General features: G+C 43.3%; 62 non-coding genes across 62 annotated transcripts; all 62 read right to left on the reverse strand.

Annotated features, from left to right (window-relative positions):
* Nucleotides 1-440: 440 nt before the first annotated feature.
* On the reverse strand, nucleotides 441-513 carry TRNAM-CAU (transfer RNA methionine (anticodon CAU)). Its single transcript has one exon. It is a non-coding gene; the product is annotated as a tRNA-Met (tRNA).
* A 203-nt stretch (nucleotides 514-716) lies between these two features.
* TRNAV-AAC (transfer RNA valine (anticodon AAC)) lies at nucleotides 717-789 on the reverse strand. Its single transcript has one exon. It is a non-coding gene; the product is annotated as a tRNA-Val (tRNA).
* Nucleotides 790-854: 65 nt separating this feature from the next.
* On the reverse strand, nucleotides 855-927 carry TRNAV-CAC (transfer RNA valine (anticodon CAC)). The gene has a single exon. It is a non-coding gene; the product is annotated as a tRNA-Val (tRNA).
* A 342-nt stretch (nucleotides 928-1,269) lies between these two features.
* TRNAV-UAC (transfer RNA valine (anticodon UAC)) lies at nucleotides 1,270-1,342 on the reverse strand. The gene has a single exon. It is a non-coding gene; the product is annotated as a tRNA-Val (tRNA).
* A 204-nt stretch (nucleotides 1,343-1,546) lies between these two features.
* TRNAV-AAC (transfer RNA valine (anticodon AAC)) lies at nucleotides 1,547-1,619 on the reverse strand. Its single transcript has one exon. It is a non-coding gene; the product is annotated as a tRNA-Val (tRNA).
* A 65-nt stretch (nucleotides 1,620-1,684) lies between these two features.
* On the reverse strand, nucleotides 1,685-1,757 carry TRNAV-CAC (transfer RNA valine (anticodon CAC)). The gene has a single exon. It is a non-coding gene; the product is annotated as a tRNA-Val (tRNA).
* Nucleotides 1,758-2,236: 479 nt separating this feature from the next.
* On the reverse strand, nucleotides 2,237-2,309 carry TRNAV-CAC (transfer RNA valine (anticodon CAC)). Its single transcript has one exon. It is a non-coding gene; the product is annotated as a tRNA-Val (tRNA).
* A 342-nt stretch (nucleotides 2,310-2,651) lies between these two features.
* Nucleotides 2,652-2,724, reverse strand: TRNAM-CAU (transfer RNA methionine (anticodon CAU)). Its single transcript has one exon. It is a non-coding gene; the product is annotated as a tRNA-Met (tRNA).
* A 203-nt stretch (nucleotides 2,725-2,927) lies between these two features.
* Nucleotides 2,928-3,000, reverse strand: TRNAV-AAC (transfer RNA valine (anticodon AAC)). Its single transcript has one exon. It is a non-coding gene; the product is annotated as a tRNA-Val (tRNA).
* Nucleotides 3,001-3,479: 479 nt separating this feature from the next.
* Nucleotides 3,480-3,552, reverse strand: TRNAV-AAC (transfer RNA valine (anticodon AAC)). Its single transcript has one exon. It is a non-coding gene; the product is annotated as a tRNA-Val (tRNA).
* Nucleotides 3,553-4,310: 758 nt separating this feature from the next.
* Nucleotides 4,311-4,383, reverse strand: TRNAV-CAC (transfer RNA valine (anticodon CAC)). The gene has a single exon. It is a non-coding gene; the product is annotated as a tRNA-Val (tRNA).
* Nucleotides 4,384-4,863: 480 nt separating this feature from the next.
* On the reverse strand, nucleotides 4,864-4,936 carry TRNAV-CAC (transfer RNA valine (anticodon CAC)). Its single transcript has one exon. It is a non-coding gene; the product is annotated as a tRNA-Val (tRNA).
* Nucleotides 4,937-5,555: 619 nt separating this feature from the next.
* TRNAM-CAU (transfer RNA methionine (anticodon CAU)) lies at nucleotides 5,556-5,628 on the reverse strand. The gene has a single exon. It is a non-coding gene; the product is annotated as a tRNA-Met (tRNA).
* Nucleotides 5,629-5,831: 203 nt separating this feature from the next.
* On the reverse strand, nucleotides 5,832-5,904 carry TRNAV-AAC (transfer RNA valine (anticodon AAC)). The gene has a single exon. It is a non-coding gene; the product is annotated as a tRNA-Val (tRNA).
* Nucleotides 5,905-5,969: 65 nt separating this feature from the next.
* On the reverse strand, nucleotides 5,970-6,042 carry TRNAV-CAC (transfer RNA valine (anticodon CAC)). The gene has a single exon. It is a non-coding gene; the product is annotated as a tRNA-Val (tRNA).
* Nucleotides 6,043-6,384: 342 nt separating this feature from the next.
* Nucleotides 6,385-6,457, reverse strand: TRNAV-UAC (transfer RNA valine (anticodon UAC)). The gene has a single exon. It is a non-coding gene; the product is annotated as a tRNA-Val (tRNA).
* Nucleotides 6,458-6,661: 204 nt separating this feature from the next.
* On the reverse strand, nucleotides 6,662-6,734 carry TRNAV-AAC (transfer RNA valine (anticodon AAC)). Its single transcript has one exon. It is a non-coding gene; the product is annotated as a tRNA-Val (tRNA).
* A 65-nt stretch (nucleotides 6,735-6,799) lies between these two features.
* On the reverse strand, nucleotides 6,800-6,872 carry TRNAV-CAC (transfer RNA valine (anticodon CAC)). Its single transcript has one exon. It is a non-coding gene; the product is annotated as a tRNA-Val (tRNA).
* A 479-nt stretch (nucleotides 6,873-7,351) lies between these two features.
* TRNAV-CAC (transfer RNA valine (anticodon CAC)) lies at nucleotides 7,352-7,424 on the reverse strand. Its single transcript has one exon. It is a non-coding gene; the product is annotated as a tRNA-Val (tRNA).
* A 204-nt stretch (nucleotides 7,425-7,628) lies between these two features.
* Nucleotides 7,629-7,701, reverse strand: TRNAV-CAC (transfer RNA valine (anticodon CAC)). The gene has a single exon. It is a non-coding gene; the product is annotated as a tRNA-Val (tRNA).
* Nucleotides 7,702-7,766: 65 nt separating this feature from the next.
* Nucleotides 7,767-7,839, reverse strand: TRNAM-CAU (transfer RNA methionine (anticodon CAU)). The gene has a single exon. It is a non-coding gene; the product is annotated as a tRNA-Met (tRNA).
* A 203-nt stretch (nucleotides 7,840-8,042) lies between these two features.
* Nucleotides 8,043-8,115, reverse strand: TRNAV-AAC (transfer RNA valine (anticodon AAC)). Its single transcript has one exon. It is a non-coding gene; the product is annotated as a tRNA-Val (tRNA).
* Nucleotides 8,116-8,180: 65 nt separating this feature from the next.
* Nucleotides 8,181-8,253, reverse strand: TRNAV-CAC (transfer RNA valine (anticodon CAC)). The gene has a single exon. It is a non-coding gene; the product is annotated as a tRNA-Val (tRNA).
* A 341-nt stretch (nucleotides 8,254-8,594) lies between these two features.
* TRNAV-AAC (transfer RNA valine (anticodon AAC)) lies at nucleotides 8,595-8,667 on the reverse strand. Its single transcript has one exon. It is a non-coding gene; the product is annotated as a tRNA-Val (tRNA).
* A 758-nt stretch (nucleotides 8,668-9,425) lies between these two features.
* TRNAV-AAC (transfer RNA valine (anticodon AAC)) lies at nucleotides 9,426-9,498 on the reverse strand. The gene has a single exon. It is a non-coding gene; the product is annotated as a tRNA-Val (tRNA).
* A 65-nt stretch (nucleotides 9,499-9,563) lies between these two features.
* Nucleotides 9,564-9,636, reverse strand: TRNAV-CAC (transfer RNA valine (anticodon CAC)). Its single transcript has one exon. It is a non-coding gene; the product is annotated as a tRNA-Val (tRNA).
* A 480-nt stretch (nucleotides 9,637-10,116) lies between these two features.
* On the reverse strand, nucleotides 10,117-10,189 carry TRNAV-AAC (transfer RNA valine (anticodon AAC)). The gene has a single exon. It is a non-coding gene; the product is annotated as a tRNA-Val (tRNA).
* A 480-nt stretch (nucleotides 10,190-10,669) lies between these two features.
* On the reverse strand, nucleotides 10,670-10,742 carry TRNAV-AAC (transfer RNA valine (anticodon AAC)). The gene has a single exon. It is a non-coding gene; the product is annotated as a tRNA-Val (tRNA).
* A 480-nt stretch (nucleotides 10,743-11,222) lies between these two features.
* Nucleotides 11,223-11,295, reverse strand: TRNAV-AAC (transfer RNA valine (anticodon AAC)). The gene has a single exon. It is a non-coding gene; the product is annotated as a tRNA-Val (tRNA).
* A 204-nt stretch (nucleotides 11,296-11,499) lies between these two features.
* Nucleotides 11,500-11,572, reverse strand: TRNAV-AAC (transfer RNA valine (anticodon AAC)). The gene has a single exon. It is a non-coding gene; the product is annotated as a tRNA-Val (tRNA).
* A 480-nt stretch (nucleotides 11,573-12,052) lies between these two features.
* TRNAV-AAC (transfer RNA valine (anticodon AAC)) lies at nucleotides 12,053-12,125 on the reverse strand. Its single transcript has one exon. It is a non-coding gene; the product is annotated as a tRNA-Val (tRNA).
* Nucleotides 12,126-12,190: 65 nt separating this feature from the next.
* TRNAG-ACC (transfer RNA glycine (anticodon ACC)) lies at nucleotides 12,191-12,263 on the reverse strand. Its single transcript has one exon. It is a non-coding gene; the product is annotated as a tRNA-Gly (tRNA).
* Nucleotides 12,264-12,328: 65 nt separating this feature from the next.
* Nucleotides 12,329-12,401, reverse strand: TRNAV-CAC (transfer RNA valine (anticodon CAC)). Its single transcript has one exon. It is a non-coding gene; the product is annotated as a tRNA-Val (tRNA).
* Nucleotides 12,402-12,878: 477 nt separating this feature from the next.
* Nucleotides 12,879-12,951, reverse strand: TRNAV-AAC (transfer RNA valine (anticodon AAC)). Its single transcript has one exon. It is a non-coding gene; the product is annotated as a tRNA-Val (tRNA).
* Nucleotides 12,952-13,960: 1,009 nt separating this feature from the next.
* TRNAV-AAC (transfer RNA valine (anticodon AAC)) lies at nucleotides 13,961-14,033 on the reverse strand. The gene has a single exon. It is a non-coding gene; the product is annotated as a tRNA-Val (tRNA).
* A 342-nt stretch (nucleotides 14,034-14,375) lies between these two features.
* TRNAV-AAC (transfer RNA valine (anticodon AAC)) lies at nucleotides 14,376-14,448 on the reverse strand. Its single transcript has one exon. It is a non-coding gene; the product is annotated as a tRNA-Val (tRNA).
* Nucleotides 14,449-14,513: 65 nt separating this feature from the next.
* Nucleotides 14,514-14,586, reverse strand: TRNAV-CAC (transfer RNA valine (anticodon CAC)). Its single transcript has one exon. It is a non-coding gene; the product is annotated as a tRNA-Val (tRNA).
* Nucleotides 14,587-15,480: 894 nt separating this feature from the next.
* Nucleotides 15,481-15,553, reverse strand: TRNAV-AAC (transfer RNA valine (anticodon AAC)). Its single transcript has one exon. It is a non-coding gene; the product is annotated as a tRNA-Val (tRNA).
* Nucleotides 15,554-15,618: 65 nt separating this feature from the next.
* Nucleotides 15,619-15,691, reverse strand: TRNAG-ACC (transfer RNA glycine (anticodon ACC)). The gene has a single exon. It is a non-coding gene; the product is annotated as a tRNA-Gly (tRNA).
* A 342-nt stretch (nucleotides 15,692-16,033) lies between these two features.
* On the reverse strand, nucleotides 16,034-16,106 carry TRNAV-AAC (transfer RNA valine (anticodon AAC)). The gene has a single exon. It is a non-coding gene; the product is annotated as a tRNA-Val (tRNA).
* A 204-nt stretch (nucleotides 16,107-16,310) lies between these two features.
* On the reverse strand, nucleotides 16,311-16,383 carry TRNAV-AAC (transfer RNA valine (anticodon AAC)). Its single transcript has one exon. It is a non-coding gene; the product is annotated as a tRNA-Val (tRNA).
* A 342-nt stretch (nucleotides 16,384-16,725) lies between these two features.
* On the reverse strand, nucleotides 16,726-16,798 carry TRNAV-AAC (transfer RNA valine (anticodon AAC)). Its single transcript has one exon. It is a non-coding gene; the product is annotated as a tRNA-Val (tRNA).
* A 65-nt stretch (nucleotides 16,799-16,863) lies between these two features.
* Nucleotides 16,864-16,936, reverse strand: TRNAV-CAC (transfer RNA valine (anticodon CAC)). Its single transcript has one exon. It is a non-coding gene; the product is annotated as a tRNA-Val (tRNA).
* Nucleotides 16,937-17,969: 1,033 nt separating this feature from the next.
* On the reverse strand, nucleotides 17,970-18,042 carry TRNAV-AAC (transfer RNA valine (anticodon AAC)). Its single transcript has one exon. It is a non-coding gene; the product is annotated as a tRNA-Val (tRNA).
* A 342-nt stretch (nucleotides 18,043-18,384) lies between these two features.
* On the reverse strand, nucleotides 18,385-18,457 carry TRNAV-AAC (transfer RNA valine (anticodon AAC)). Its single transcript has one exon. It is a non-coding gene; the product is annotated as a tRNA-Val (tRNA).
* A 65-nt stretch (nucleotides 18,458-18,522) lies between these two features.
* On the reverse strand, nucleotides 18,523-18,595 carry TRNAG-ACC (transfer RNA glycine (anticodon ACC)). Its single transcript has one exon. It is a non-coding gene; the product is annotated as a tRNA-Gly (tRNA).
* A 342-nt stretch (nucleotides 18,596-18,937) lies between these two features.
* TRNAV-AAC (transfer RNA valine (anticodon AAC)) lies at nucleotides 18,938-19,010 on the reverse strand. Its single transcript has one exon. It is a non-coding gene; the product is annotated as a tRNA-Val (tRNA).
* Nucleotides 19,011-19,214: 204 nt separating this feature from the next.
* On the reverse strand, nucleotides 19,215-19,287 carry TRNAV-AAC (transfer RNA valine (anticodon AAC)). The gene has a single exon. It is a non-coding gene; the product is annotated as a tRNA-Val (tRNA).
* A 756-nt stretch (nucleotides 19,288-20,043) lies between these two features.
* TRNAG-ACC (transfer RNA glycine (anticodon ACC)) lies at nucleotides 20,044-20,116 on the reverse strand. The gene has a single exon. It is a non-coding gene; the product is annotated as a tRNA-Gly (tRNA).
* Nucleotides 20,117-20,320: 204 nt separating this feature from the next.
* On the reverse strand, nucleotides 20,321-20,393 carry TRNAV-CAC (transfer RNA valine (anticodon CAC)). Its single transcript has one exon. It is a non-coding gene; the product is annotated as a tRNA-Val (tRNA).
* Nucleotides 20,394-20,458: 65 nt separating this feature from the next.
* On the reverse strand, nucleotides 20,459-20,531 carry TRNAV-CAC (transfer RNA valine (anticodon CAC)). The gene has a single exon. It is a non-coding gene; the product is annotated as a tRNA-Val (tRNA).
* Nucleotides 20,532-21,290: 759 nt separating this feature from the next.
* On the reverse strand, nucleotides 21,291-21,363 carry TRNAV-CAC (transfer RNA valine (anticodon CAC)). Its single transcript has one exon. It is a non-coding gene; the product is annotated as a tRNA-Val (tRNA).
* Nucleotides 21,364-22,121: 758 nt separating this feature from the next.
* TRNAV-AAC (transfer RNA valine (anticodon AAC)) lies at nucleotides 22,122-22,194 on the reverse strand. Its single transcript has one exon. It is a non-coding gene; the product is annotated as a tRNA-Val (tRNA).
* Nucleotides 22,195-22,537: 343 nt separating this feature from the next.
* On the reverse strand, nucleotides 22,538-22,610 carry TRNAV-AAC (transfer RNA valine (anticodon AAC)). Its single transcript has one exon. It is a non-coding gene; the product is annotated as a tRNA-Val (tRNA).
* Nucleotides 22,611-22,814: 204 nt separating this feature from the next.
* TRNAV-AAC (transfer RNA valine (anticodon AAC)) lies at nucleotides 22,815-22,887 on the reverse strand. Its single transcript has one exon. It is a non-coding gene; the product is annotated as a tRNA-Val (tRNA).
* Nucleotides 22,888-22,952: 65 nt separating this feature from the next.
* Nucleotides 22,953-23,025, reverse strand: TRNAM-CAU (transfer RNA methionine (anticodon CAU)). The gene has a single exon. It is a non-coding gene; the product is annotated as a tRNA-Met (tRNA).
* A 203-nt stretch (nucleotides 23,026-23,228) lies between these two features.
* TRNAV-AAC (transfer RNA valine (anticodon AAC)) lies at nucleotides 23,229-23,301 on the reverse strand. Its single transcript has one exon. It is a non-coding gene; the product is annotated as a tRNA-Val (tRNA).
* A 65-nt stretch (nucleotides 23,302-23,366) lies between these two features.
* On the reverse strand, nucleotides 23,367-23,439 carry TRNAV-CAC (transfer RNA valine (anticodon CAC)). Its single transcript has one exon. It is a non-coding gene; the product is annotated as a tRNA-Val (tRNA).
* A 204-nt stretch (nucleotides 23,440-23,643) lies between these two features.
* Nucleotides 23,644-23,716, reverse strand: TRNAV-CAC (transfer RNA valine (anticodon CAC)). The gene has a single exon. It is a non-coding gene; the product is annotated as a tRNA-Val (tRNA).
* Nucleotides 23,717-24,474: 758 nt separating this feature from the next.
* On the reverse strand, nucleotides 24,475-24,547 carry TRNAV-AAC (transfer RNA valine (anticodon AAC)). Its single transcript has one exon. It is a non-coding gene; the product is annotated as a tRNA-Val (tRNA).
* Nucleotides 24,548-24,612: 65 nt separating this feature from the next.
* Nucleotides 24,613-24,685, reverse strand: TRNAV-CAC (transfer RNA valine (anticodon CAC)). Its single transcript has one exon. It is a non-coding gene; the product is annotated as a tRNA-Val (tRNA).
* Nucleotides 24,686-24,889: 204 nt separating this feature from the next.
* Nucleotides 24,890-24,962, reverse strand: TRNAV-CAC (transfer RNA valine (anticodon CAC)). The gene has a single exon. It is a non-coding gene; the product is annotated as a tRNA-Val (tRNA).
* Nucleotides 24,963-25,199: the final 237 nt, after the last annotated feature.

Raw genomic sequence — 25,199 nt, forward strand, 5'->3', positions numbered from 1 at the left:
TTGCCCAATCACGATTGACAAAATATGTATCTAACAGGGCTCGAACCTAGGACCTTCCGCGTGTTAGGCGGACGTGATAACCACTACACCATAGATACGTAGTAATACTGAGTTTTCCAAGAGACCTAGCTTATTTTTTGCCCAATTACGATTGACAAAATATGTATCTAACATGGGCTCGATCTCTGAACCTTCCGCGTGTGAAGCAGACGTGATACCCAATACACCATAGATACGTAGTAATGTTGAGTTTTCCAAGAGACCTAGCTTATTTTTATGCCCAATCACGATGGTCAAAATATGTATCTAACATGGGCTCGATCTTGCAACCTTCCGCGTGTGAAGCGGACGTGATACCCACTACACCATAGATACTTAGTAATACTGAGTTTTCCAAGAGACCTAGCTTATTTTTATGCCCAATCACGATGGTCAAAATATGTATCGACCAGGGCTCGAACCTGGGACCTTCCGCGTATGAAGCGGACGTGATAACCACTACACCATAGATACGTAGTAATACTGAGTTTTCCAAGAAACCTAGCTTATTTTTTGCCAAATCACGATGGACAAAACATGTATCTAACATGGGCTCGATCTTGGAACCTTCCGCGTGTGAAGCGGACGTGATAACCACTACACCATAGATACTTAGTAATACTGAGTTTTCCAAGAGACCTAGCTTATTTTTTTGCCCAATCACGATGGTCAAAATATGTATCTACCAGGGCTCGAACCTGGGACCTTCCGCGTGTTAGGCGGACGTAATAACCACTACACCATAGATACGTTGTAAAACTGAGTTTTCCAAGAGATCTAGCTTATTTTTATGCCAAATCACGATGGACAAAACATGTATCTACCAGGGCCCGAACTTGGGACCTTCCGCTTGTGAAGCGGACGTGATAACCACTACACCATAGATACGTAGTAATGCTGTGTTTTCCAAGAGACCTAGCTTATTTTTATGCCCAATCACGATGGTCAAAATATGTATCTAACATAAGCTCGATCTTGGAACCTTCCGCGTGTGAAGCGGACGTGATACCCACTACACCATAGATACGTAGTAATGTTGAGTTTTCCAAGAGACCTAGCTTATTTTTTGCCAATTCACGATGGACAAAATATGTATCTAACATGGGCTCGATCTTGGAACCTTCCGCGTGTGAAGCGGACGTGATAACCACTACACCATAGAAACTTAGTAATACTGAGTTTTCCAAGAGACCTAGCTTATTTTTATGCCCAATCACGATGGTCAAAATATGTATCTACCAGGGCTCGAACCTGGGACCTTCCGCGTGTAAAGCGGACGTGATAACCACTACACCATAGATACGTAGTAATGCTGAGTTTTCCAAGAGACCTAGCTTATTTTTATGCCGAATCACGATGGTCAAAATATGTATCTAACATGGGCTCGATCTTGGAACCTTCCGCGTGTGAAGCGGACGTGATACCCACTACACCATAGATACTTAGTAATACTGAGTTTTCCAAGAGACCTAGCTTATTTTTTTGCCCAATCACGATGGTCAAAATATGTATGTACCAGGGCTCGAACCTGGGACCTTCCGCGTGTTAGGCGGACGTGATAACCACTACACCATAGATACGTTGTAACACTGAGTTTTCCAAGAGATCTAGCTTATTTTTATGCCAAATCACGATGGACAAAACATGTATCTACCAGGGCCCGAACTTGGGACCTTCCACTTGTGAAGCGGACGTGATAACCACTACACCATAGATACGTAGTAATGCTGTGTTTTCCAAGAGACCTAGCTTATTTTTTTGCCCAATCACGATTGACAAAATATGTATCTAACAGGGCTCGAACCTAGGACCTTCCGCGTGTTAGGCGGACGTGATAACCACTACACCATAGATACGTAGTAATACTGAGTTTTCCAAGAGACCTAGCTTATTTTTTGCCCAATTACGATTGACAAAATATGTATCTAACATGGCTCGATCTCTGAACCTTCCGCGTGTGAAGCGAACGTGATACCCACTACACCATAGATACGTAGTAATGTTGAGTTTTCCAAGAGACCTAGCTTATTTTTATGCCCAATCACGATGGTCAAAATATGTAACTAACATGGGCTCGATCTTGGTACCTTCCGCGTGTGAACCGGACGTAATACCCACTACACCATAGATACTTAGTAATACTGAGTTTTCCAAGAGACCTAGCTTATTTTTATGCCAAATCACGATGGACAAAAAATGTATCTACCAGGGCCCGAACTTGGGACCTTCCGCTTGTGAAGCGGACGTGATAACCACTACACCATAGATACGAAGTAATACTGAGTTTACCAAGAGACCTAGCTTATTTTTATGCCCAATCACGATGGTCAAAATATGTATCTAACATGGGCTCGATCTTGGAACCTTCCGCGTGTGAAGCGGACGTAATACCCACTACACCATAGATACTTAGTAATACTGAGTTTTCCAAGAGACCTAGCTTATTTTTATGCCCAATCACGATGGTCAAAATATGCATCTACCAGGGCCCGAACTTGGGACCTTCCGCTTGTGAAGCAGACGTGATAACCACTACACCATAGATACGTAGTAATACTGAGTTTTCCAAGAAACCTAGCTTATTTTTATGCCCAATCACGATGGTCAAAATATGTATCTACCAGGGCTCGAACCTGGGACCTTCCGCGTATGAAGCGGACGTGATAACCACTACACCATAGATACGTAGTAATACTGAGTTTTCCAAGAAACCTAGCTTACTTTTTGCCCAATCACGATGGACAAAACATGTTTCTAACATGGGCTCGATCTTGGAACCTTCCGCGTGTGAAGCGGACGTGATAACCACTACACCATAGATACTTAGTAATACTGAGTTTTCCAAGAGACCTAGCTTATTTTTTTGCCCAATCACGATGGTCAAAATATGTATGTACCAGGGCTCGAACCTGGGACCTTCCGCGTGTTAGGCGGACGTGATAACCACTACACCATAGATACGTTGTAACACTGAGTTTTCCAAGAGATCTAGCTTATTTTTATGCCAAATCACGATGGACAAAACATGTATCTACCAGGGCCCGAACTTGGGACCTTCCCCTTGTGAAGCGGACGTGATAACCACTACACCATAGATACGTAGTAATGCTGTGTTTTCCAAGAGACCTAGCTTATTTTTTTGCCCAATCAAGATTGACAAAATATGTATCTAACATGGGCTCGATCTTGCAACCTTCCGCGTGTGAAGCGGACGTGATAACCACTACACCATAGATACTTAGTAATACTGAGTATTCCAAGAGACCTAGCTTACTTTTTGCAATTCACGATGGACAAAATATGTATCTAACATGGGCTCGATCTTGAAACCTTCCGCGTGTGAAGCGGACGTGATAACCACTACACCATAGATACTTAGTAATACTGAGTTTTCCAAGAGACCTAGCTTATTTTTTTGCCCAATCACGATAGACAAAACATGTATCTACCAGGGCTCGAACCTGGGACCTTCCGCGTGTTAGGCGGACGTGATAACCACTACACCATAGATACGTAGTAATACTGAGTTTTCCAAGAGACCTAGCTTATTTTTTTGCCCAATCACCATTGACAAAATGTGTATCTAACAGGGGCTCGATCTTGGAACCTTCCGCGTGTGAAGCGGACGTGATACCCACTACGCCATAGATACGTAGTAATGTTGAGTTTTCCAAGAGACCTAGCTTATTTTTATGCCCAATCACGATGGTCAAAATATGTATCTAACATGGGCTCGATCTTGCAACCTTCCGCGTGTGAACCGGACGTGATAACCACTACACCATAGATACGTAGTAATACTGAGTTTTCCAAGAGACCTAGCTTGATTTTATGCCCAATCACGATGGTCAAAACATGTTTCTAACATGGGCTCGATCTTGGAGCCTTCCGCGTGTGAAGCGGACGTGATAACCACTACACCATAGATACGTAGTAATACTGAGTTTTCCAAGAGACCTAGCTTATTTTTTGCCCAATTACGATTGACAAAATATGTATCTAACATGGCTCGATCTCTGAACCTTCCGCGTGTGAAGCGGACGTGATACCCACTACACCATAGATACGTAGTAATGTTGAGTTTTCCAAGAGACCTAGCTTATTTTTATGCCCAATCACGATGGTCAAAATATGTAACTAACATGAACTCGATCTTGGTACCTTCCGCGTGTGAACCGGACGTGATACCCACTACACCATAGATACTTAGTAATACTGAGTTTTCCAAGAGACCTAGCTTATTTTTATGCCAAATCACGATGGACAAAAAATGTATCTACCAGGGCCCGAACTTGGGACCTTCCGCTTGTGAAGCGGACGTGATAACCACTACACCATAGATACGTAGTAATGCTGTGTTTTCCAAGAGACCTAGCTTATTTTTTTGCCCAATCACGATTGACAAAATATGTATCTAACAGGGCTCGAACCTAGGACCTTCCGCGTGTTAGGCGGACGTGATAACCACTACACCATAGATACGTAGTAATACTGAGTTTTCCAAGAGACCTAGCTTATTTTTTGCCCAATTACGATTGACAAAATATGTATCTAACATGGGCTCGATCTCTGAACCTTCCGCGTGTGAAGCAGACGTGATACCCAATACACCATAGATACGTAGTAATGTTGAGTTTTCCAAGAGACCTAGCTTATTTTTATGCCCAATCACGATGGTCAAAATATGTATCTAACATGGGCTCGATCTTGCAACCTTCCGCGTGTGAAGCGGACGTGATACCCACTACACCATAGATACTTAGTAATACTGAGTTTTCCAAGAGACCTAGCTTATTTTTATGCCCAATCACGATGGTCAAAATATGTATCGACCAGGGCTCGAACCTGGGACCTTCCGCTTGTGAAGCGGACGTGATAACCACTACACCATAGATACGTAGTAATGCTGTGTTTTCCAAGAGACCTAGCTTATTTTTATGCCCAATCACGATGGTCAAAATATGTATCTAACATAAGCTCGATCTTGCAACCTTCCGCGTGTGAAGCGGACGTGATACCCACTACACCATAGATACTTAGTAATACTGAGTTTTCCAAGAGACCTAGCTTATTTTTATGCCCAATCACGATGGTCAAAATATGTATCGACCAGGGCTCGAACCTGGGACCTTCCGCGTATGAAGCGGACGTGATAACCACTACACCATAGATAGGTAGTAATACTGAGTTTTCCAAGAAACCTAGCTTATTTTTTGCCAAATCACGATGGACAAAACATGTATCTAACATGGGCTCGATCTTGGAACCTTCCGCGTGTGAAGCGGACGTGATAACCACTACACCATAGATACTTAGTAATACTGAGTTTTCCAAGAGACCTAGCTTATTTTTATGCCCAATCACGATGGTCAAAATATGTATCTAACATGGGCTCGATCTTGCAACCTTCCGCGTGTGAAGCGGACGTGATACCCACTACACCATAGATACTTAGTAATACTGAGTTTTCCAAGAGACCTAGCTTATTTTTATGCCCAATCACGATGGTCAAAATATGTATCGACCAGGGCTCGAACCTGGGACCTTCCGCGTATGAAGCGGACGTGATAACCACTACACCATAGATACGTAGTAATACTGAGTTTTCCAAGAAACCTAGCTTATTTTTTGCCAAATCACGATGGACAAAACATGTATCTAACATGGGCTCGATCTTGGAACCTTCCGCGTGTGAAGCGGACGTGATAACCACTACACCATAGATACTTAGTAATACTGAGTTTTCCAAGAGACCTAGCTTATTTTTTTGCCCAATCACGATGGTCAAAATATGTATCTACCAGGGCTCGAACCTGGGACCTTCCGCGTGTTAGGCGGACGTGATAACCACTACACCATAGATACGTTGTAAAACTGAGTTTTCCAAGAGATCTAGCTTATTTTTATGCCAAATCACGATGGACAAAACATGTATCTACCAGGGCCCGAACTTGGGACCTTCCGCTTGTGAAGCGGACGTGATAACCACTACACCATAGATACGTAGTAATGCTGTGTTTTCCAAGAGACCTAGCTTATTTTTATGCCCAATCACGATGGTCAAAATATGTATCTAACATAAGCTCGATCTTGGAACCTTCCGCGTGTGAAGCGGACGTGATACCCACTACACCATAGATACGTAGTAATGTTGAGTTTTCCAAGAGACCTAGCTTATTTTTTGCCAATTCACGATGGACAAAATATGTATCTAACATGGGCTCGATCTTGGAACCTTCCGCGTGTGAAGCGGACGTGATAACCACTACACCATAGAAACTTAGTAATACTGAGTTTTCCAAGAGACCTAGCTTATTTTTATGCCCAATCACGATGGTCAAAATATGTATCTACCAGGGCTCGAACCTGGGACCTTCCGCGTGTAAAGCGGACGTGATAACCACTACACCATAGATACGTAGTAATGCTGAGTTTTCCAAGAGACCTAGCTTATTTTTATGCCGAATCACGATGGTCAAAATATGTATCTAACATGGGCTCGATCTTGGAACCTTCCGCGTGTGAAGCGGACGTGATACCCACTACACCATAGATACTTAGTAATACTGAGTTTTCCAAGAGACCTAGCTTATTTTTTTGCCCAATCACGATGGTCAAAATATGTATGTACCAGGGCTCGAACCTGGGACCTTCCGCGTGTTAGGCGGACGTGATAACCACTACACCATAGATACGTTGTAACACTGAGTTTTCCAAGAGATCTAGCTTATTTTTATGCCAAATCACGATGGACAAAACATGTATCTACCAGGGCCCGAACTTGGGACCTTCCACTTGTGAAGCGGACGTGATAACCACTACACCATAGATACGTAGTAATGCTGTGTTTTCCAAGAGACCTAGCTTATTTTTTTGCCCAATCACGATTGACAAAATATGTATCTAACAGGGCTCGAACCTAGGACCTTCCGCGTGTTAGGCGGACGTGATAACCACTACACCATAGATACGTAGTAATACTGAGTTTTCCAAGAGACCTAGCTTATTTTTTGCCCAATTACGATTGACAAAATATGTATCTAACATGGCTCGATCTCTGAACCTTCCGCGTGTGAAGCGGACGTGATACCCACTACACCATAGATACGTAGTAATGTTGAGTTTTCCAAGAGACCTAGCTTATTTTTATGCCCAATCACGATGGTCAAAATATGTAACTAACATGGGCTCGATCTTGGTACCTTCCGCGTGTGAACCGGACGTGATACCCACTACACCATAGATACTTAGTAATACTGAGTTTTCCAAGAGACCTAGCTTATTTTTATGCCAAATCACGATGGACAAAAAATGTATCTACCAGGGCCCGAACTTGGGACCTTCCGCTTGTGAAGCGGACGTGATAACCACTACACCATAGATACGTAGTAATACTGAGTTTACCAAGAGACCTAGCTTATTTTTATGCCCAATCACGATGGTCAAAATATGTATCTAACATGGGCTCGATCTTGGAACCTTCCGCGTGTGAAGCGGACGTAATACCCACTACACCATAGATACTTAGTAATACTGAGTTTTCCAAGAGACCTAGCTTATTTTTATGCCCAATCACGATGGTCAAAATATGCATCTACCAGGGCCCGAACTTGGGACCTTCCGCTTGTGAAGCGGACGTGATAACCACTACACCATAGATACGTAGTAATACTGAGTTTTCCAAGAAACCTAGCTTATTTTTATGCCCAATCACGATGGTCAAAATATGTATCTACCAGGGCTCGAACCTGGGACCTTCCGCGTATGAAGCGGACGTGATAACCACTACACCATAGATACGTAGTAATACTGAGTTTTCCAAGAAACCTAGCTTACTTTTTGCCCAATCACGATGGACAAAACATGTTTCTAACATGGGCTCGATCTTGGAACCTTCCGCGTGTGAAGCGGACGTGATAACCACTACACCATAGATACTTAGTAATACTGAGTTTTCCAAGAGACCTAGCTTATTTTTTTGCCCAATCACGATGGTCAAAATATGTATGTACCAGGGCTCGAACCTGGGACCTTCCGCGTGTTAGGCGGACGTGATAACCACTACACCATAGATACGTTGTAACACTGAGTTTTCCAAGAGATCTAGCTTATTTTTATGCCAAATCACGATGGACAAAACATGTATCTACCAGGGCCCGAACTTGGGACCTTCCGCTTGTGAAGCGGACGTGATAACCACTACACCATAGATACGTAGTAATGCTGTGTTTTCCAAGAGACCTAGCTTATTTTTTTGCCCAATCACGATTGACAAAATATGTATCTAACATGGGCTCGATCTTGCAACCTTCCGCGTGTGAAGCGGACGTGATAACCACTACACCATAGATACTTAGTAATACTGAGTATTCCAAGAGACCTAGCTTATTTTTTGCAATTCACGATGGACAAAATATGTATCTAACATGGGCTCGATCTTGGAACCTTCCGCGTGTGAAGCGGACGTGATAACCACTACACCATAGATACTTAGTAATACTGAGTTTTCCAAGAGACCTAGCTTATTTTTTTGCCCAATCACGATAGACAAAACATGTATCTACCAGGGCTCGAACCTGGGACCTTCCGCGTGTTAGGCGGACGTGATAACCACTACACCATAGATACGTAGATATACTGAGTTTTCCAAGAGACCTAGCTTATTTTTTTGCCCAATCACCATTGACAAAATGTGTATCTAACAGGGGCTCGATCTTGGAACCTTCCGCGTGTGAAGCGGACGTGATACCCACTACGCCATAGATACGTAGTAATGTTGAGTTTTCCAAGAGACCTAGCTTATTTTTATGCCCAATCACGATGGTCAAAATATGTATCTAACATGGGCTCGATCTTGCAACCTTCCGCGTGTGAACCGGACGTGATAACCACTACACCATAGATACTTAGTAATACTGAGTTTTCCAAGAGACCTAGCTTATTTTCTTGCCCAATCACGATGGTCAAAATATGTATCTACCAGGGCTCGAACCTGGGACCTTACGCGTGTTAGGCGGACGTGATAACCACTACATCATAGATACGTTGTAACACTGAGTTTTCCAAGAGATCTAGCTTATTTTTATGCCAAATCACGATGGACAAAACATGTATCTACCAGGGCCCGAACTTGGGACCTTCCGCTTGTAAACCGGACGTGATAACCACTACACCATAGATACGTAGTAATACTGAGTTTTCCAAGAGACCTAGCTTGATTTTATGCCCAATCACGATGGTCAAAACGTGTTTCTAACATGGGCTCGATCTTGGAACCTTCCGCGTGTGAAGCGGACGTGATAACCACTACACCATAGATACTTAGTAATACTGAGTTTTCCAAGAGACCTAGCTTATTTTCTTGCCCAATCACGATGGTCAAAATATGTATCTACCAGGGCTCGAACCTGGGACCTTACGCGTGTTAGGCGGACGTGATAACCACTACACCATAGATACGTTGTAACACTGAGTTTTCCAAGAGATCTAGCTTATTTTTATGCCAAATCTCGATGGACAAAACATGTATCTACCAGGGCCCGAACTTGGGACCTTCCGCTTGTGAAGCGGACGTGATACCCACTACACCATAGATACGTAGTAATGTTGAGTTTTCCAAGAGACCTAGCTTATTTTTATGCCCAATCACGATGGTCAAAATATGTATCTAACATGGGCTCGATCTTGGAACCTTCCGCGTGTGAAGCGGAGGTGATACCCACTACACCATAGATACTTAGAAATACTGAGTTTTCCAAGAGACCTAGCTTATTTTTATGCCCAATCACGATGGTCAAAATATGTATCTACCAGGGCCCGAACTTGGGACCTTCCGCTTGTAAACCGGACGTGATAACCACTACACTATAGATACGTAGTAATACTGAGTTTTCCAAGAGACCTAGCTTGATTTTATGCCCAATCACGATGGTCAAAATATGTATCTAACATGGGCTCGATCTTGGAACCTTCCGCGTGTGATGCGGACGTAATAACCACTACACCATAGATACTTAGTAATACTGAGTTTTCCAAGAGACCTAGCTTATTTTTTGCCAATTCATGATGGACAAAACATGCATCTACCAGGGCTCGAACCTGGGACCTTCCGCGTGTTAGGCGGACGTGATAACCACTACACCATAGATACGTAGTAATACTGAGTTTTCCAAGAGACCTAGCTTATTTTTTTGCCCAATCACGATTGACAAAATATGTAGCTAACAGGGCTCGAACCTAGGACTTTCCGCGTGGTAGGCGGACGCGATAACCACTACACCATAGATACGTAGTAATACTGAGTTTTCCAAGAGACCTAGCTTATTTTTATGCCCAATCACGATGGTCAAAATATGTATCTACCAGGGCCCGAACTTGGGACCTTCCGCTTGTAAACCGGACGTGATAACCACTACACCATAGATACGTAGTAATACTGAGTTTTCCAAGAGACCTAGCTTGATTTTATGCCCAATCACGATGGTCAAAACATGTTTCTAACATGGGCTCGATCTTGGAACCTTCCGCGTGTGAAGCGGACGTGATAACCACTACACCATAGATACTTAGTAATACTGAGTTTTCCAAGAGACCTAGCTTATTTTTATGCCCAATCACGATAGACAAAACATGTATCTACCAGGGCTCGAACCTGGGAACTTCCGCGTGTTAGGCGGACGTGATAACCACTACACCATAGATACGTAGTAATACTGAGTTTTCCAAGAGACCTAGCTTGATTTTATGCCCAATCACGATGGTCAAAATATGTATCTAACATGGGCTCGATCTTGGAACCTTCCGCGTGTGAAGCGGACGTGATAACCACTACACCATAGATACTTAGTAATACTGAGTTTTCCAAGAGACCTAGCTTATTTTTATGCCCAATCACGATGGTCAAAATATGTATCTACCAGGGCCCGAACTTGGGACCTTCCGCTTGTAAACCGGACGTGATAACAACTACACCATAGATACGTAGTAATACTGAGTTTTCCAAGAGACCTAGCTTGATTTTATGCCCAATCACGATGGTCAAAATATGTATCTAACATGGGCTCGATCTTGGAACCTTCCGCGTGTGATGCGGACGTAATAACCACTACACCATAGATACTTAGTAATACTGAGTTTTCCAAGAGACCTAGCTTATTTTTTGCCAATTCACGATGGACAAAACATGTATCTACCAGGGCTCGAACCTGGGACCTTCCGCGTGTTAGGCGGACGTGATAACCACTACACCATAGATACGTAGTAATACTGAGTTTTCCAAGAGACCTAGCTTGATTTTATGCCCAATCACGATGGTCAAAACATGTTTCTAACATGGGCTCGATCTTGGAACCTTCCGCGTGTGAAGCGGACGTGATAACCACTACACCATAGATACTTAGTAATACTGAGTTTTCCAAGAGACCTAGCTTATTTTTATGCCCAATCACGATAGACAAAACATGTATCTACCAGGGCTCGAACCTGGGAACTTCCGCGTGTTAGGCGGACGTGATAACCACTACACCATAGATACGTAGTAATACTGAGTTTTCCAAGAGACCTAGCTTGATTTTATGCCCAATCACGATGGTCAAAATATGTATCTAACATGGGCTCGATCTTGGAACCTTCCGCGTGTGAAGCGGACGTGATAACCACTACACCATAGATACTTAGTAATACTGAGTTTTCCAAGAGACCTAGCTTATTTTTATGCCCAATCACGATGGTCAAAATATGTATCTACCAGGGCCCGAACTTGGGACCTTCCGCTTGTAAACCGGACGTGATAACAACTACACCATAGATACGTAGTAATACTGAGTTTTCCAAGAGACCTAGCTTGATTTTATGCCCAATCACGATGGTCAAAATATGTATCTAACATGGGCTCGATCTTGGAACCTTCCGCGTGTGATGCGGACGTAATAACCACTACACCATAGATACTTAGTAATACTGAGTTTTCCAAGAGACCTAGCTTATTTTTTGCCAATTCACGATGGACAAAACATGTATCTACCAGGGCTCGAACCTGGGACCTTCCGCGTGTTAGGCGGACGTGATAACCACTACACCATAGATACGTAGTAATACTGAGTTTTCCAAGAGACCTAGCTTATTTTTTTGCCCAATCACGATTGACAAAATATGTAGCTAACAGGGCTCGAACCTAGGACCTTCCGCGTGGTAGGCGGACGTGATAACCACTACACCATAGATACGTTGTAACACTGATTTTTCCAAGAGATCTAGCTTATTTTTATGCCAAATCACGATGGACAAAACATGTATCTACCAGGGCCCGAACTTGGGACCTTCCGCTTGTGAAGCGGACGTGATACCCACTACACCATAGATACAAGTAATGTTGAGTTTTCCAAGAGACCTAGCTTATTTTTATGCCCAATCACGATGGTCAAAATATGTATCTACCAGGGCCCGAACTTGGGACCTTCCGCTTGTAAACCGGACGTGATAACCACTACACCATAGATACGTAGTAATACTGAGTTTTCCAAGAGACCTAGCTTGATTTTATGCCCAATCACGATGGTCAAAATATGTATCTAACATGGGCACGATCTTGGATCCTTCCGCGTGTGAAGCGGACGTGATAACCACTACACCATAGATACTTAGTAATACTGAGTATTCCAAGAGACCTAGCTTATTTTTTGCAATTCACGATGGACAAAATATGTATCTAACATGGGTTCGATCTTGGAACCTTCCGCGTGTGATGCGGACGTAATAACCACTACACCATAGATACTTAGTAATACTGAGTTTTCCAAGAGACCTAGCTTATTTTTTGCCAATTCACGATGGACAAAACATGTATCTACCAGGGCTCGAACCTGGGACCTTCCGCGTGTTAGGCGGACGTGATAACCACTACACCATAGATACGTAGTAATACTGAGTATTCCAAGAGACCTAGCTTATTTTTATGCCCAATCACGATGGTCAAAATATGTATCTAACATGGGCTCGATCTTGGAACCTTCCGCGTGTTAAGCGGACGTGATACGTTGAGTTTTCCAAGAGACCTAGCTTATTTTTATGCCCAATCACGATGGTCAAAATATGTATCTAACATGGGCACGATCTTGGAACCTTCCGCGTGTGAAGCGGACGTGATAACCACTACACCATAGATACTTAGTAATACTGAGTATTCCAAGAGACCTAGCTTATTTTTTGCAATTCACGATGGACAAAATATGTATCTAACATGGGCTCGATCTTGGAACCTTCCGCGTGTGAAGCGGACGTGATAACCACTACACCATAGATACTTAGTAATACTGAGTTTTCCAAGAGACCTAGCTTATTTTTTTGCCCAATCACGATAGACAAAACATGTATCTACCAGGGCTCGAACCTGGGAACTTCCGCGTGTTAGGCGGACGTGATAACCACTACACCCTTGATACGTAGTAATACTGAGTTTTCCAAGAGACCTAGCTTATTTTTTTGCCCAATCACCATTGACAAAATGTGTATCTAACATGGGCTCGATCTTGGAACCTTCCGCGTGTGAAGCGGACGTGATACCCACTACGCCATAGATACGTAGTAATGTTGAGTTTTCCAAGAGACCTAGCTTATTTTTATGCCCAATCACGATGGTCAAAATATGTATCTAACATGGGCTCGATCTTGCAACCTTCCGCGTGTGAACCGGACGTGATAACCACTACACCATAGATACGTAGTAATACTGAGTTTTCCAAGAGACCTAGCTTGATTTTATGCCCAATCACGATGGTCAAAACATGTTTCTAACATGGGCTCGATCTTGGAACCTTCCGCGTGTGAAGCGGACGTGATAACCACTACACCATAGATACTTAGTAATACTGAGTTTTCCAAGAGACCTAGCTTATTTTCTTGCCCAATCACGATGGTCAAAATATGTATCTACCAGGGCTCGAACCTGGGACCTTACGCGTGTTAGGCGGACGTGATAACCACTACACCATAGATACGTTGTAACACTGAGTTTTCCAAGAGATCTAGCTTATTTTTATGCCAAATCACGATGGACAAAACATGTATCTACCAGGGCCCGAACTTGGGACCTTCCGCTTGTAAACCGGACGTGATAACCACTACACCATAGATACGTAGTAATACTGAGTTTTCCAAGAGACCTAGCTTGATTTTATGCCCAATCACGATGGTCAAAACATGTTTCTAACATGGGCTCGATCTTGGAACCTTCCGCGTGTGAAGCGGACGTGATAACCACTACACCATAGATACTTAGTAATACTGAGTTTTCCAAGAGACCTAGCTTATTTTCTTGCCCAATCACGATGGTCAAAATATGTATCTACCAGGGCTCGAACCTGGGACCTTACGCGTGTTAGGCGGACGTGATAACCACTACACCATAGATACGTTGTAACACTGAGTTTTCCAAGAGATCTAGCTTATTTTTATGCCAAATCACGATGGACAAAACATGTATCTACCAGGGCCCGAACTTGGGACCTTCCGCTTGTGAAGCGGACGTGATACCCACTACACCATAGATACGTAGTAATGTTGAGTTTTCCAAGAGACCTAGCTTATTTTTATGCCCAATCACGATGGTCAAAATATGTATCTAACATGGGCTCGATCTTGGAACCTTCCGCGTGTGAAGCGGAGGTGATACCCACTACACCATAGATATTTAGAAATACTGAGTTTTCCAAGAGACCTAGCTTATTTTTATGCCCAATCACGATGGTCAAAATATGTATCTACCAGGGCCCGAACTTGGGACCTTCCGCTTGTAAACCGGACGTGATAACCACTACACTATAGATACGTAGTAATACTGAGTTTTCCAAGAGACCTAGCTTGATTTTATGCCCAATCACGATGGTCAAAATATGTATCTAACATGGGCTCGATCTTGGAACCTTCCGCGTGTGATGCGGACGTAATAACCACTACACCATAGATACTTAGTAATACTGAGTTTTCCAAGAGACCTAGCTTATTTTTTGCCAATTCATGATGGACAAAACATGCATCTACCAGGGCTCGAACCTGGGACCTTCCGCGTGTTATGCGGACGTGATAACCACTACACCATAGATACGTAGTAATACTGAGTTTTCCAAGAGACCTAGCTTATTTTTTTGCCCAATCACGATTGACAAAATATGTAGCTAACAGGGCTCGAACCTAGGACCTTCCGCGTGTGAACCGGACGTGATAACCACTACACCATAGATACGTAGTAATGTTGAGTTTTCCAAGAGACCTAGCTTGATTTTATGCCCAGTCACGATGGTCAAAACATGTTTCTAACATGGGCTCGATCTTGGAACCTTCCGCGTGGGAAGCGGACGTGATAACCACTACACCATAGATACTTAGTAATACTGAGTTTTCCAAGAGACCTAGCTTATTTTTTGCCAATTCATGATGGACAAAACATGCATCTACCAGGGCTCGAACCTGGGACCTTCCGCGTGTTAGGCGGACGTGATAACCACTACACCATAGATACGTAGTAATACTGAGTTTTCCAAGAGACCTAGCTTATTTTTTTGCCCAATCACGATTGACAAAATATGTAGCTAACAGGGCTCGAACCTAGGACCTTCCGCGTGGTAGGCGGACGCGATAACCACTACACCATAGATACGTAGTAATACTGAGTTTTCCAAGAGACCTAGCTTATTTTTATGCCCAATCACGATGGTCAAAATATGTATCTACCAGGGCCCGAACTTGGGACCTTCCGCTTGTAAACCGGACGTGATAACCACTACACCATAGATACGTAGTAATACTGAGTTTTCCAAGAGACCTAGCTTGATTTTATGCCCAATCACGATGGTCAAAACATGATTCTAACATGGGCTCGATCTTGGAACCTTCCGCGTGTGAAGCGGACGTGATAACCACTACACCATAGATACTTAGTAATACTGAGTTTTCCAAGAGACCTAGCTTATTTTTATGCCCAATCACGATAGACAAAACATGTATCTACCAGGGCTCGAACCTGGGAACTTCCGCGTGTTAGGCGGACGTGATAACCACTACACCATAGATACGTAGTAATACTGAGTTTTCCAAGAGACCTAGCTTGATTTTATGCCCAATCACGATGGTCAAAACATGTTTCTAACATGGGCTCGATCTTGGAACCTTCCGCGTGTGAAGCGGACGTGATAACCACTACACCATAGATACTTAGTAATACTGAGTTTTCCAAGAGACCTAGCTTATTTTCTTGCCCAATCACGATGGTCAAAATATGTATCTACCAGGGCTCGAACCTGGGACCTTACGCGTGTTAGGCGGACGTGATAACCACTACACCATAGATACGTTGTAACACTGAGTTTTCCAAGAGATCTAGCTTATTTTTATGCCAAATCACGATGGACAAAACATGTATCTACCAGGGCCCGAACTTGGGACCTTCCGCTTGTAAACCGGACGTGATAACCACTACACCATAGATACGTAGTAATACTGAGTTTTCCAAGAGACCTAGCTTGATTTTATGCCCAATCACGATGGTCAAAACATGTTTCTAACATGGGCTCGATCTTGGAACCTTCCGCGTGTGAAGCGGACGTGATAACCACTACACCATAGATACTTAGTAATACTGAGTTTTCCAAGAGACCTAGCTTATTTTCTTGCCCAATCACGATGGTCAAAATATGTATCTACCAGGGCTCGAACCTGGGACCTTACGCGTGTTAGGCGGACGTGATAACCACTACACCATAGATACGTTGTAACACTGAGTTTTCCAAGAGATCTAGCTTATTTTTATGCCAAATCACGATGGACAAAACATGTATCTACCAGGGCCCGAACTTGGGACCTTCCGCTTGTGAAGCGGACGTGATACCCACTACACCATAGATACGTAGTAATGTTGAGTTTTCCAAGAGACCTAGCTTATTTTTATGCCCAATCACGATGGTCAAAATATGTATCTAACATGGGCTCGATCTTGGAACCTTCCGCGTGTGAAGCGGAGGTGATACCCACTACACCATAGATACTTAGAAATACTGAGTTTTCCAAGAGACCTAGCTTATTTTTATGCCCAATCACGATGGTCAAAATATGTATCTACCAGGGCCCGAACTTGGGACCTTCCGCTTGTAAACCGGACGTGATAACCACTACACTATAGATACGTAGTAATACTGAGTTTTCCAAGAGACCTAGCTTGATTTTATGCCCAATCACGATGGTCAAAATATGTATCTAACATGGGCTCGATCTTGGAACCTTCCGCGTGTGATGCGGACGTAATAACCACTACACCATAGATACTTAGTAATACTGAGTTTTCCAAGAGACCTAGCTTATTTTTTGCCAATTCATGATGGACAAAACATGCATCTACCAGGGCTCGAACCTGGGACCTTCCGCGTGTTATGCGGACGTGATAACCACTACACCATAGATACGTAGTAATACTGAGTTTTCCAAGAGACCTAGCTTATTTTTTTGCCCAATCACGATTGACAAAATATGTAGCTAACAGGGCTCGAACCTAGGACCTTCCGCGTGTTAGGCGGACGCGATAACCACTACACCATAGATACGTAGTAATACTGAGTTTTCCAAGAGACCTAGCTTATTTTTATGCCCAATCACGATGGTCAAAATATGTATCTACCAGGGCCCGAACTTGGGACCTTCCGCTTGTAAACCGGACGTGATAACCACTACACCATAGATACGTAGTAATACTGAGTTTTCCAAGAGACCTAGCTTGATTTTATGCCCAATCACGATGGTCAAAACATGTTTCTAACATGGGCTCGATCTTGGAACCTTCCGCGTGTGAAGCGGACGTGATAACCACTACACCATAGATACTTAGTAATACTGAGTTTTCCAAGAGACCTAGCTTATTTTTATGCCCAATCACGATAGACAAAACATGTATCTACCAGGGCTCGAACCTGGGAACTTCCGCGTGTTAGGCGGACGTGATAACCACTACACCATAGATACGTAGTAATACTGAGTTTTCCAAGAGACCTAGCTTGATTTTATGCCCAATCACGATGGTCAAAATATGTATCTAACATGGGCTCGATCTTGCAACCTTCCGCGTGTGAACCGGACGTGATAACCACTACACCATAGATACGTAGTAATGTTGAGTTTTCCAAGAGACCTAGCTTGATTTTATGCCCAGTCACGATGGTCAAAACATGTTTCTAACATGGGCTCGATCTTGGAACCTTCCGCGTGGGAAGCGGACGTGATAACCACTACACCATAGATACTTAGTAATACTGAGTTTTCCAAGAGACCTAGCTTATTTTTTGCCAATTCATGATGGACAAAACATGCATCTACCAGGGCTCGAACCTGGGACCTTCCGCGTGTTAGGCGGACGTGATAACCACTACACCATAGATACGTAGTAATACTGAGTTTTCCAAGAGACCTAGCTTATTTTTTTGCCCAATCACGATTGACAAAATATGTAGCTAACAGGGCTCGAACCTAGGACCTTCCGCGTGGTAGGCGGACGCGATAACCACTACACCATAGATACGTAGTAATACTGAGTTTTCCAAGAGACCTAGCTTATTTTTATGCCCAATCACGATGGTCAAAATATGTATCTACCAGGGCCCGAACTTGGGACCTTCCGCTTGTAAACCGGACGTGATAACCACTACACCATAGATACGTAGTAATACTGAGTTTTCCAAGAGACCTAGCTTGATTTTATGCCCAATCACGATGGTCAAAACATGATTCTAACATGGGCTCGATCTTGGAACCTTCCGCGTGTGAAGCGGACGTGATAACCACTACACCATAGATACTTAGTAATACTGAGTTTTCCAAGAGACCTAGCTTATTTTTATGCCCAATCACGATAGACAAAACATGTATCTACCAGGGCTCGAACCTGGGAACTTCCGCGTGTTAGGCGGACGTGATAACCACTACACCATAGATACGTAGTAATACTGAGTTTTCCAAGAGACCTAGCTTGATTTTATGCCCATTCACGATGGTCAAAACATGTTTCTAACATGGGCTCGATCTTGGAACCTTCCGCGTGTGAAGCGGACGTGATAACCACTACACCATAGATACTTAGTAATACTGAGTTTTCCAAGAGACCTAGCTTATTTTCTTGCCCAATCACGATGGTCAAAATATGTATCTACCAGGGCTCGAACCTGGGACCTTACGCGCGTTAGGCGGACGTGATAGCCACTACACCATAGATACGTTGTAACACTGAGTTTTCCAAGAGATCTAGCTTATTTTTATGCCAAATCACGATGGACAAAACATGTATCTACCAGGGCCCGAACTTGGGACCTTCCGCTTGTGAAGCGGACGTGATACCCACTACAACATAGATACGTAGTAATGTTGAGTTTTCCAAGAGACCTAGCTTATTTTTATGCCCAATCACGATGGTCAAAATATGTATCTAACATGGGCTCGATCTTGGAACCTTCCGCGTGTGAAGCGGAGGTGATACCCACTACACCATAGATACTTAGAAATACTGAGTTTTCCAAGAGACCTAGCTTATTTTTATGCCCAATCACGATGGTCAAAATATGTATCTACCAGGGCCCGAACTTGGGACCTTCCGCTTGTAAACCGGACGTGATAACCACTACACCATAGATACGTAGTAATACTGAGTTTTCCAAGAGACCTAGCTTGATTTTATGCCCAATCACGATGGTCAAAATATGTATCTAACATGGGCTCGATCTTGGAACCTTCCGCGTGTGATGCGGACGTAATAACCACTTCACCATAGATACTTAGTAATACTGAGTTTTCCAAGAGACCTAGCTTATTTTTTGCCAATTCATGATGGACAAAACATGCATCTACCAGGGCTCGAACCTGGGACCTTCCGCGTGTTAGGCGGACGTGATAACCACTACACCTTAGATACGTAGTATTACTGAGTTTTCCAAGAGACCTAGCTTATTTTTTTGCCCAATCACGATTGACAAAATATGTAGCTAACAGGGCTCGAACCTAGGACCTTCCGCGTGGTAGGCGGACGCGATAACCACTACACCATAGATACGTAGTAATGCTGAGTTTTCCAAGAGACCTAGCTTATTTTTATGCCCAATCACGATGGTCAAAATATGTATCTAACATGGGCTCGATCTTGGAACCTTCCGCGTGTGAAGCGGACGTGATACCCACTACACCATAGATACTTAGTAATACTGAGTTTTCCAAGAGACCTAGCTTATTTTTATGCCCAATCACGATGGTCAAAATATGTATCTACCAGGGCCCGAACTTGGGACCTTCCGCGTGTGAAGCGGACGTGATACCCACTACACCATAGATACTTAGTAATACTGAGTTTTCCAAGAGACCTAGCTTATTTTTATGCCCAATCACGATGGTCAAAATATGTATCTACCAGGGCCCGAACTTGGGACCTTCCGCTTGTGAAGCGGACGTGATAACCACTACACCATAGATACGTAGTAATACTGAGTTTTCCAAGAGACCTAGCTTATTTTTTGCCAATTCACGATGGACAAAATATGTATCTAACATGGGCTCGATCTTGGAACCTTCCGCGTGTGAAGCGGACGTGATAACCACTACACCATAGATACTTAGTAATATTGAGTTTTCCAAGAGACCTAGCTTATTTTTTTGCCCAATCACGATTGAAAAAATTTGTAGCTAACAGGGTTCGAACCTAGGACCTTTCGCGTGTTAGGCGGACGTGATAACCACTACACCATAGATACGTAGTAATGCTGATTTTTCGAAGAGACCTAGCTTATGTTTATGCCCAATCACGATGGTCAAAATTTGTATCTAACATGGGCTCGATCTTGGAACCTTCCGCGTGTGAAGCGGACGTGATAACCACTACACCATAGATACGTAGTAATGCTGAGTTTTCCAAGAGACCTAGCTTATTTTTATGCCCAATCTTGATGGTCAAAATATGTATCTAACATGGGCTCGATTCCCTGAACCTTCCGCGTGTTAAGCGGACGTGATACCCACTACACCATAGATACGTAGTAATGTTGAGTTTTCCAAGAGACCTAGCTTATTTTTATGCCCAATCACGATGGTCAAAATATGTATCTAACATGGGCTCGATCTTGGAACCTTCCGCGTGTGAAGCGGACGTGATAACCACTACACCATAGATACGTAGTAATGCTGAGTTTTCCAAGAGACCTAGCTTATTTTTATGCCCAATCACGATGGTCAAAATATGTATCTACCAGGGCCCGAACTTGGGACCTTCCGCTTGTGAAGCGAACGTGATAACCACTACACCATAGATACTTATTAATACTGAGTTTTCCAAGAGACCTAGCTTATGTTTTTGCCCAATCACGATTGACAAAATATGTAGCTAACAGGGCTCGAACCTAGGACCTTCCGCGTGTTAGGCGGACGTGATAACCACTACACCATATATACGTAGTAATGCTGACTTTTCCAAGAGACCTAGCTTATGTTTATGCCCAATCTTGATGGTCAAAATATGTATCAACCATGGGCTCGATCTCTGAACCTTCCGCGTGTTAAGCGGACGTGATACCCACTACACCATAGATACGTAGTAATGTTGAGTTTTCCAAGAGACCTAGCTTATTTTTATGCCCAATCACGATGGTCAAAATATGTATCTAACATGGGATCGATCTTGGAACCTTCCGCGTGGGAAGCGGACGTGATACCCACTACACCATAGATACTTAGTAATACTGAGTTTTCCAAGAGACCTAGCTTATTTTTATGCCCAATCACGATGGTCAAAATATGTATCTAACATGGGCTCGATCTTGGAACCTTCCGCGTGTTAAGCGGACGTGATACCCACTACAACATAGATACGTAGTAATGTTGAGTTTTCCAAGAGACCTAGCTTATTTTTTGCCAATTCACGATGGACAAAATATGTATCTAACATGGGCTCGATCTTGGAACCTTCCGCGTGTGAAGCGGACATGATAACCACTACACCATAGATACTTAGTAATACTGAGTTTTCCAAGAGACCTAGCTTATTTTTATGCCCAATCACGATGGTCAAAATATGTATCTACCAGGGCTCGAACCTGGGACCTTCCACGTGTTAGGCGGACGTGATAACCACTACACCATAGATACGTGGTAATGCCGAGTTTTCCAAGAGACCTAGCTTATTTTTTTTGCCCAATCACGATTGACAAAACATGTATCTACCAGGGCTCGAACCTGGGACCTTCCGCGTGTAAAGCGGACGGGATAACCACTACACCATTAATACGTAGTAATACTGAGTTTTCCAAGAGATCTAGCTTATTTTTATGCCCAATCACGATTGACAAAATATGTATCTAACAGGGGCTCGATCTTGGAACCTTCCGCGTGTGAAGCGGACATGATAACCACTACACCATAGATACTTAGTAATACTGAGTTTTCCAAGAGACCTAGCTTATTTTTATGCCCAATCACGATGGACAAAACATGTATCTACCAGGGCTCGAACCTGGGACCTTCCGCGTGTTAGGCGGACGTGATAACCACTACACCATAGATACGTAGTAATACTGAGTTTTCCAAGAGACCTAGCTTATTTTTTTGCCCAATCACGATTGACAAAATATGTATCTAACAGGGGCTCGATCTTGGAACCTTCCGCGTGTGAAGCGGGCGTGATACCCACTACGCCATAGATACGTAGTAATGTTGAGTTTTCCAAGAGAACTAGCTTATTTTTATGCCCAATCACGATGGTCAAAATATGTATCTACCAGGGCTCGAACCTGGGACCTTACGCGTGTTAGGCGGACGTGATAACCACTACACCATAGATACGTTGTAACACTGAGTTTTCCAAGAGATCTAGCTTATTTTTATGCCAAATCACGATGGACAAAACATGTATCTACCAGGGCTCAAACCTGGGACCTTCCGCGTATGAAGCGGACGTGATAACCACTACACCATAGATACGTAGTAACACTGAGTTTTCCAAGAAACCTAGCTTATTTTTTGCCAAATCACGATGGACAAAACATGTATCTAACATGGGCTCGATCTTGGAACCTTCCGCGTGTGAAGCGGACGTGATAACCACTACACCATAGATACTTAATAACACTGAGTTTTCCAAAAGACCTAGCTTATTTTTTTGCCCAATCACGATGGTCAAAATATGTATCTACCAGGGCTCGAACCTGGGACCTTACGCGTGTTAGGCGGACGTGATAACCACTACACCATAGATACGTTATAACACTGAGTTTTCCAAGAGATCTAGCTTATTTTTATGCCAAATCACGATGGGCAAAACATGTATCTACCAGGGCCCGAACTTGGGACCTTCCGCTTGTGAAGCGGACGTGATACCCACTACACCATAGATACGTAGTAATATTGAGTTTTCCAAGAGACCTAGCTTATTTTTATGCCCAATGACGATGGTCAAAATATGTATCTAACATGGGCTCAATCTTGGAACCTTCCGCGTGTGAAGCGGACGTGATACCCACTACACCATAGATACTTAGAAATACTGAGTTTTCCAAGAGACCTAGCTTATTTTTATGCCCAATCACGATGGTCAAAATATGTATCTACCAGGGCCCGAACTTGGGACCTTCCGCTTGTGAAGCGAACGTGATAACCACTACACCATAGATACTTATTAATACTGAGTTTTCCAAGAGACCTAGCTTATGTTTTTGCCCAATCACGATTGACAAAATATGTAGCTAACAGGGCTCGAACCTAGGACCTTCCGCGTGTTAGGCGGACGTGATAACCACTACACCATATATACGTAGTAATGCTGACTTTTCCAAGAGACCTAGCTTATGTTTATGCCCAATCTTGATGGTCAAAATATGTATCAACCATGGGCTCGATCTCTGAACCTTCCGCGTGTTAAGCGGACGTGATACCCACTACACCATAGATACGTAGTAATGTTGAGTTTTCCAAGAGACCTAGCTTATTTTTATGCCCAATCACGATGGTCAAAATATGTATCTAACATGGGATCGATCTTGGAACCTTCCGCGTGGGAAGCGGACGTGATACCCACTACACCATAGATACTTAGTAATACTGAGTTTTCCAAGAGACCTAGCTTATTTTTATGCCCAATCACGATGGTCAAAATATGTATCTAACATGGGCTCGATCTTGGAACCTTCCGCGTGTTAAGCGGACGTGATACCCACTACAACATAGATACGTAGTAATGTTGAGTTTTCCAAGAGACCTAGCTTATTTTTTGCCAATTCACGATGGACAAAATATGTATCTAACATGGGCTCGATCTTGGAACCTTCCGCGTGTGAAGCGGACATGATAACCACTACACCATAGATACTTAGTAATACTGAGTTTTCCAAGAGACCTAGCTTATTTTTATGCCCAATCACGATGGTCAAAATATGTATCTACCAGGGCTCGAACCTGGGACCTTGCGCGTGTTAGGCGGACGTGATAACCACTACACCATAGATACGTTATAACACTGAGTTTTCCAAGAGATCTAGCTTATTTTTATGCCAAATCACGATGGGCAAAACATGTATCTACCAGGGCCCGAACTTGGGACCTTCCGCTTGTGAAGCGGACGTGATACCCACTACACCATAGATACGTAGTAATATTGAGTTTTCCAAGAGACCTAGCTTATTTTTATGCCCAATGACGATGGTCAAAATATGTATCTAACATGGGCTCAATCTTGGAACCTTCCGCGTGTGAAGCGGACGTGATACCCACTACACCATAGATACTTAGAAATACTGAGTTTTCCAAGAGACCTAGCTTATTTTTATGCCCAATCACGATGGTCAAAATATGTATCTACCAGGGCCCGAACTTGGGACCTTCCGCTTGTGAAGCGAACGTGATAACCACTACACCATAGATACTTATTAATACTGAGTTTTCCAAGAGACCTAGCTTATGTTTTTGCCCAATCACGATTGACAAAATATGTAGCTAACAGGGCTCGAACCTAGGACCTTCCGCGTGTTAGGCGGACGTGATAACCACTACACCATATATACGTAGTAATGCTGACTTTTCCAAGAGACCTAGCTTATGTTTATGCCCAATCTTGATGGTCAAAATATGTATCAACCATGGGCTCGATCTCTGAACCTTCC

Source organism: Phalangium opilio, unplaced genomic scaffold (assembly GCF_054372755.1).
Source record: "Phalangium opilio isolate 3A_F unplaced genomic scaffold, DU_Popi_V2 ptg000106l_1, whole genome shotgun sequence".
Lineage (NCBI taxonomy): Eukaryota > Metazoa > Arthropoda > Arachnida > Opiliones > Phalangiidae > Phalangium > Phalangium opilio.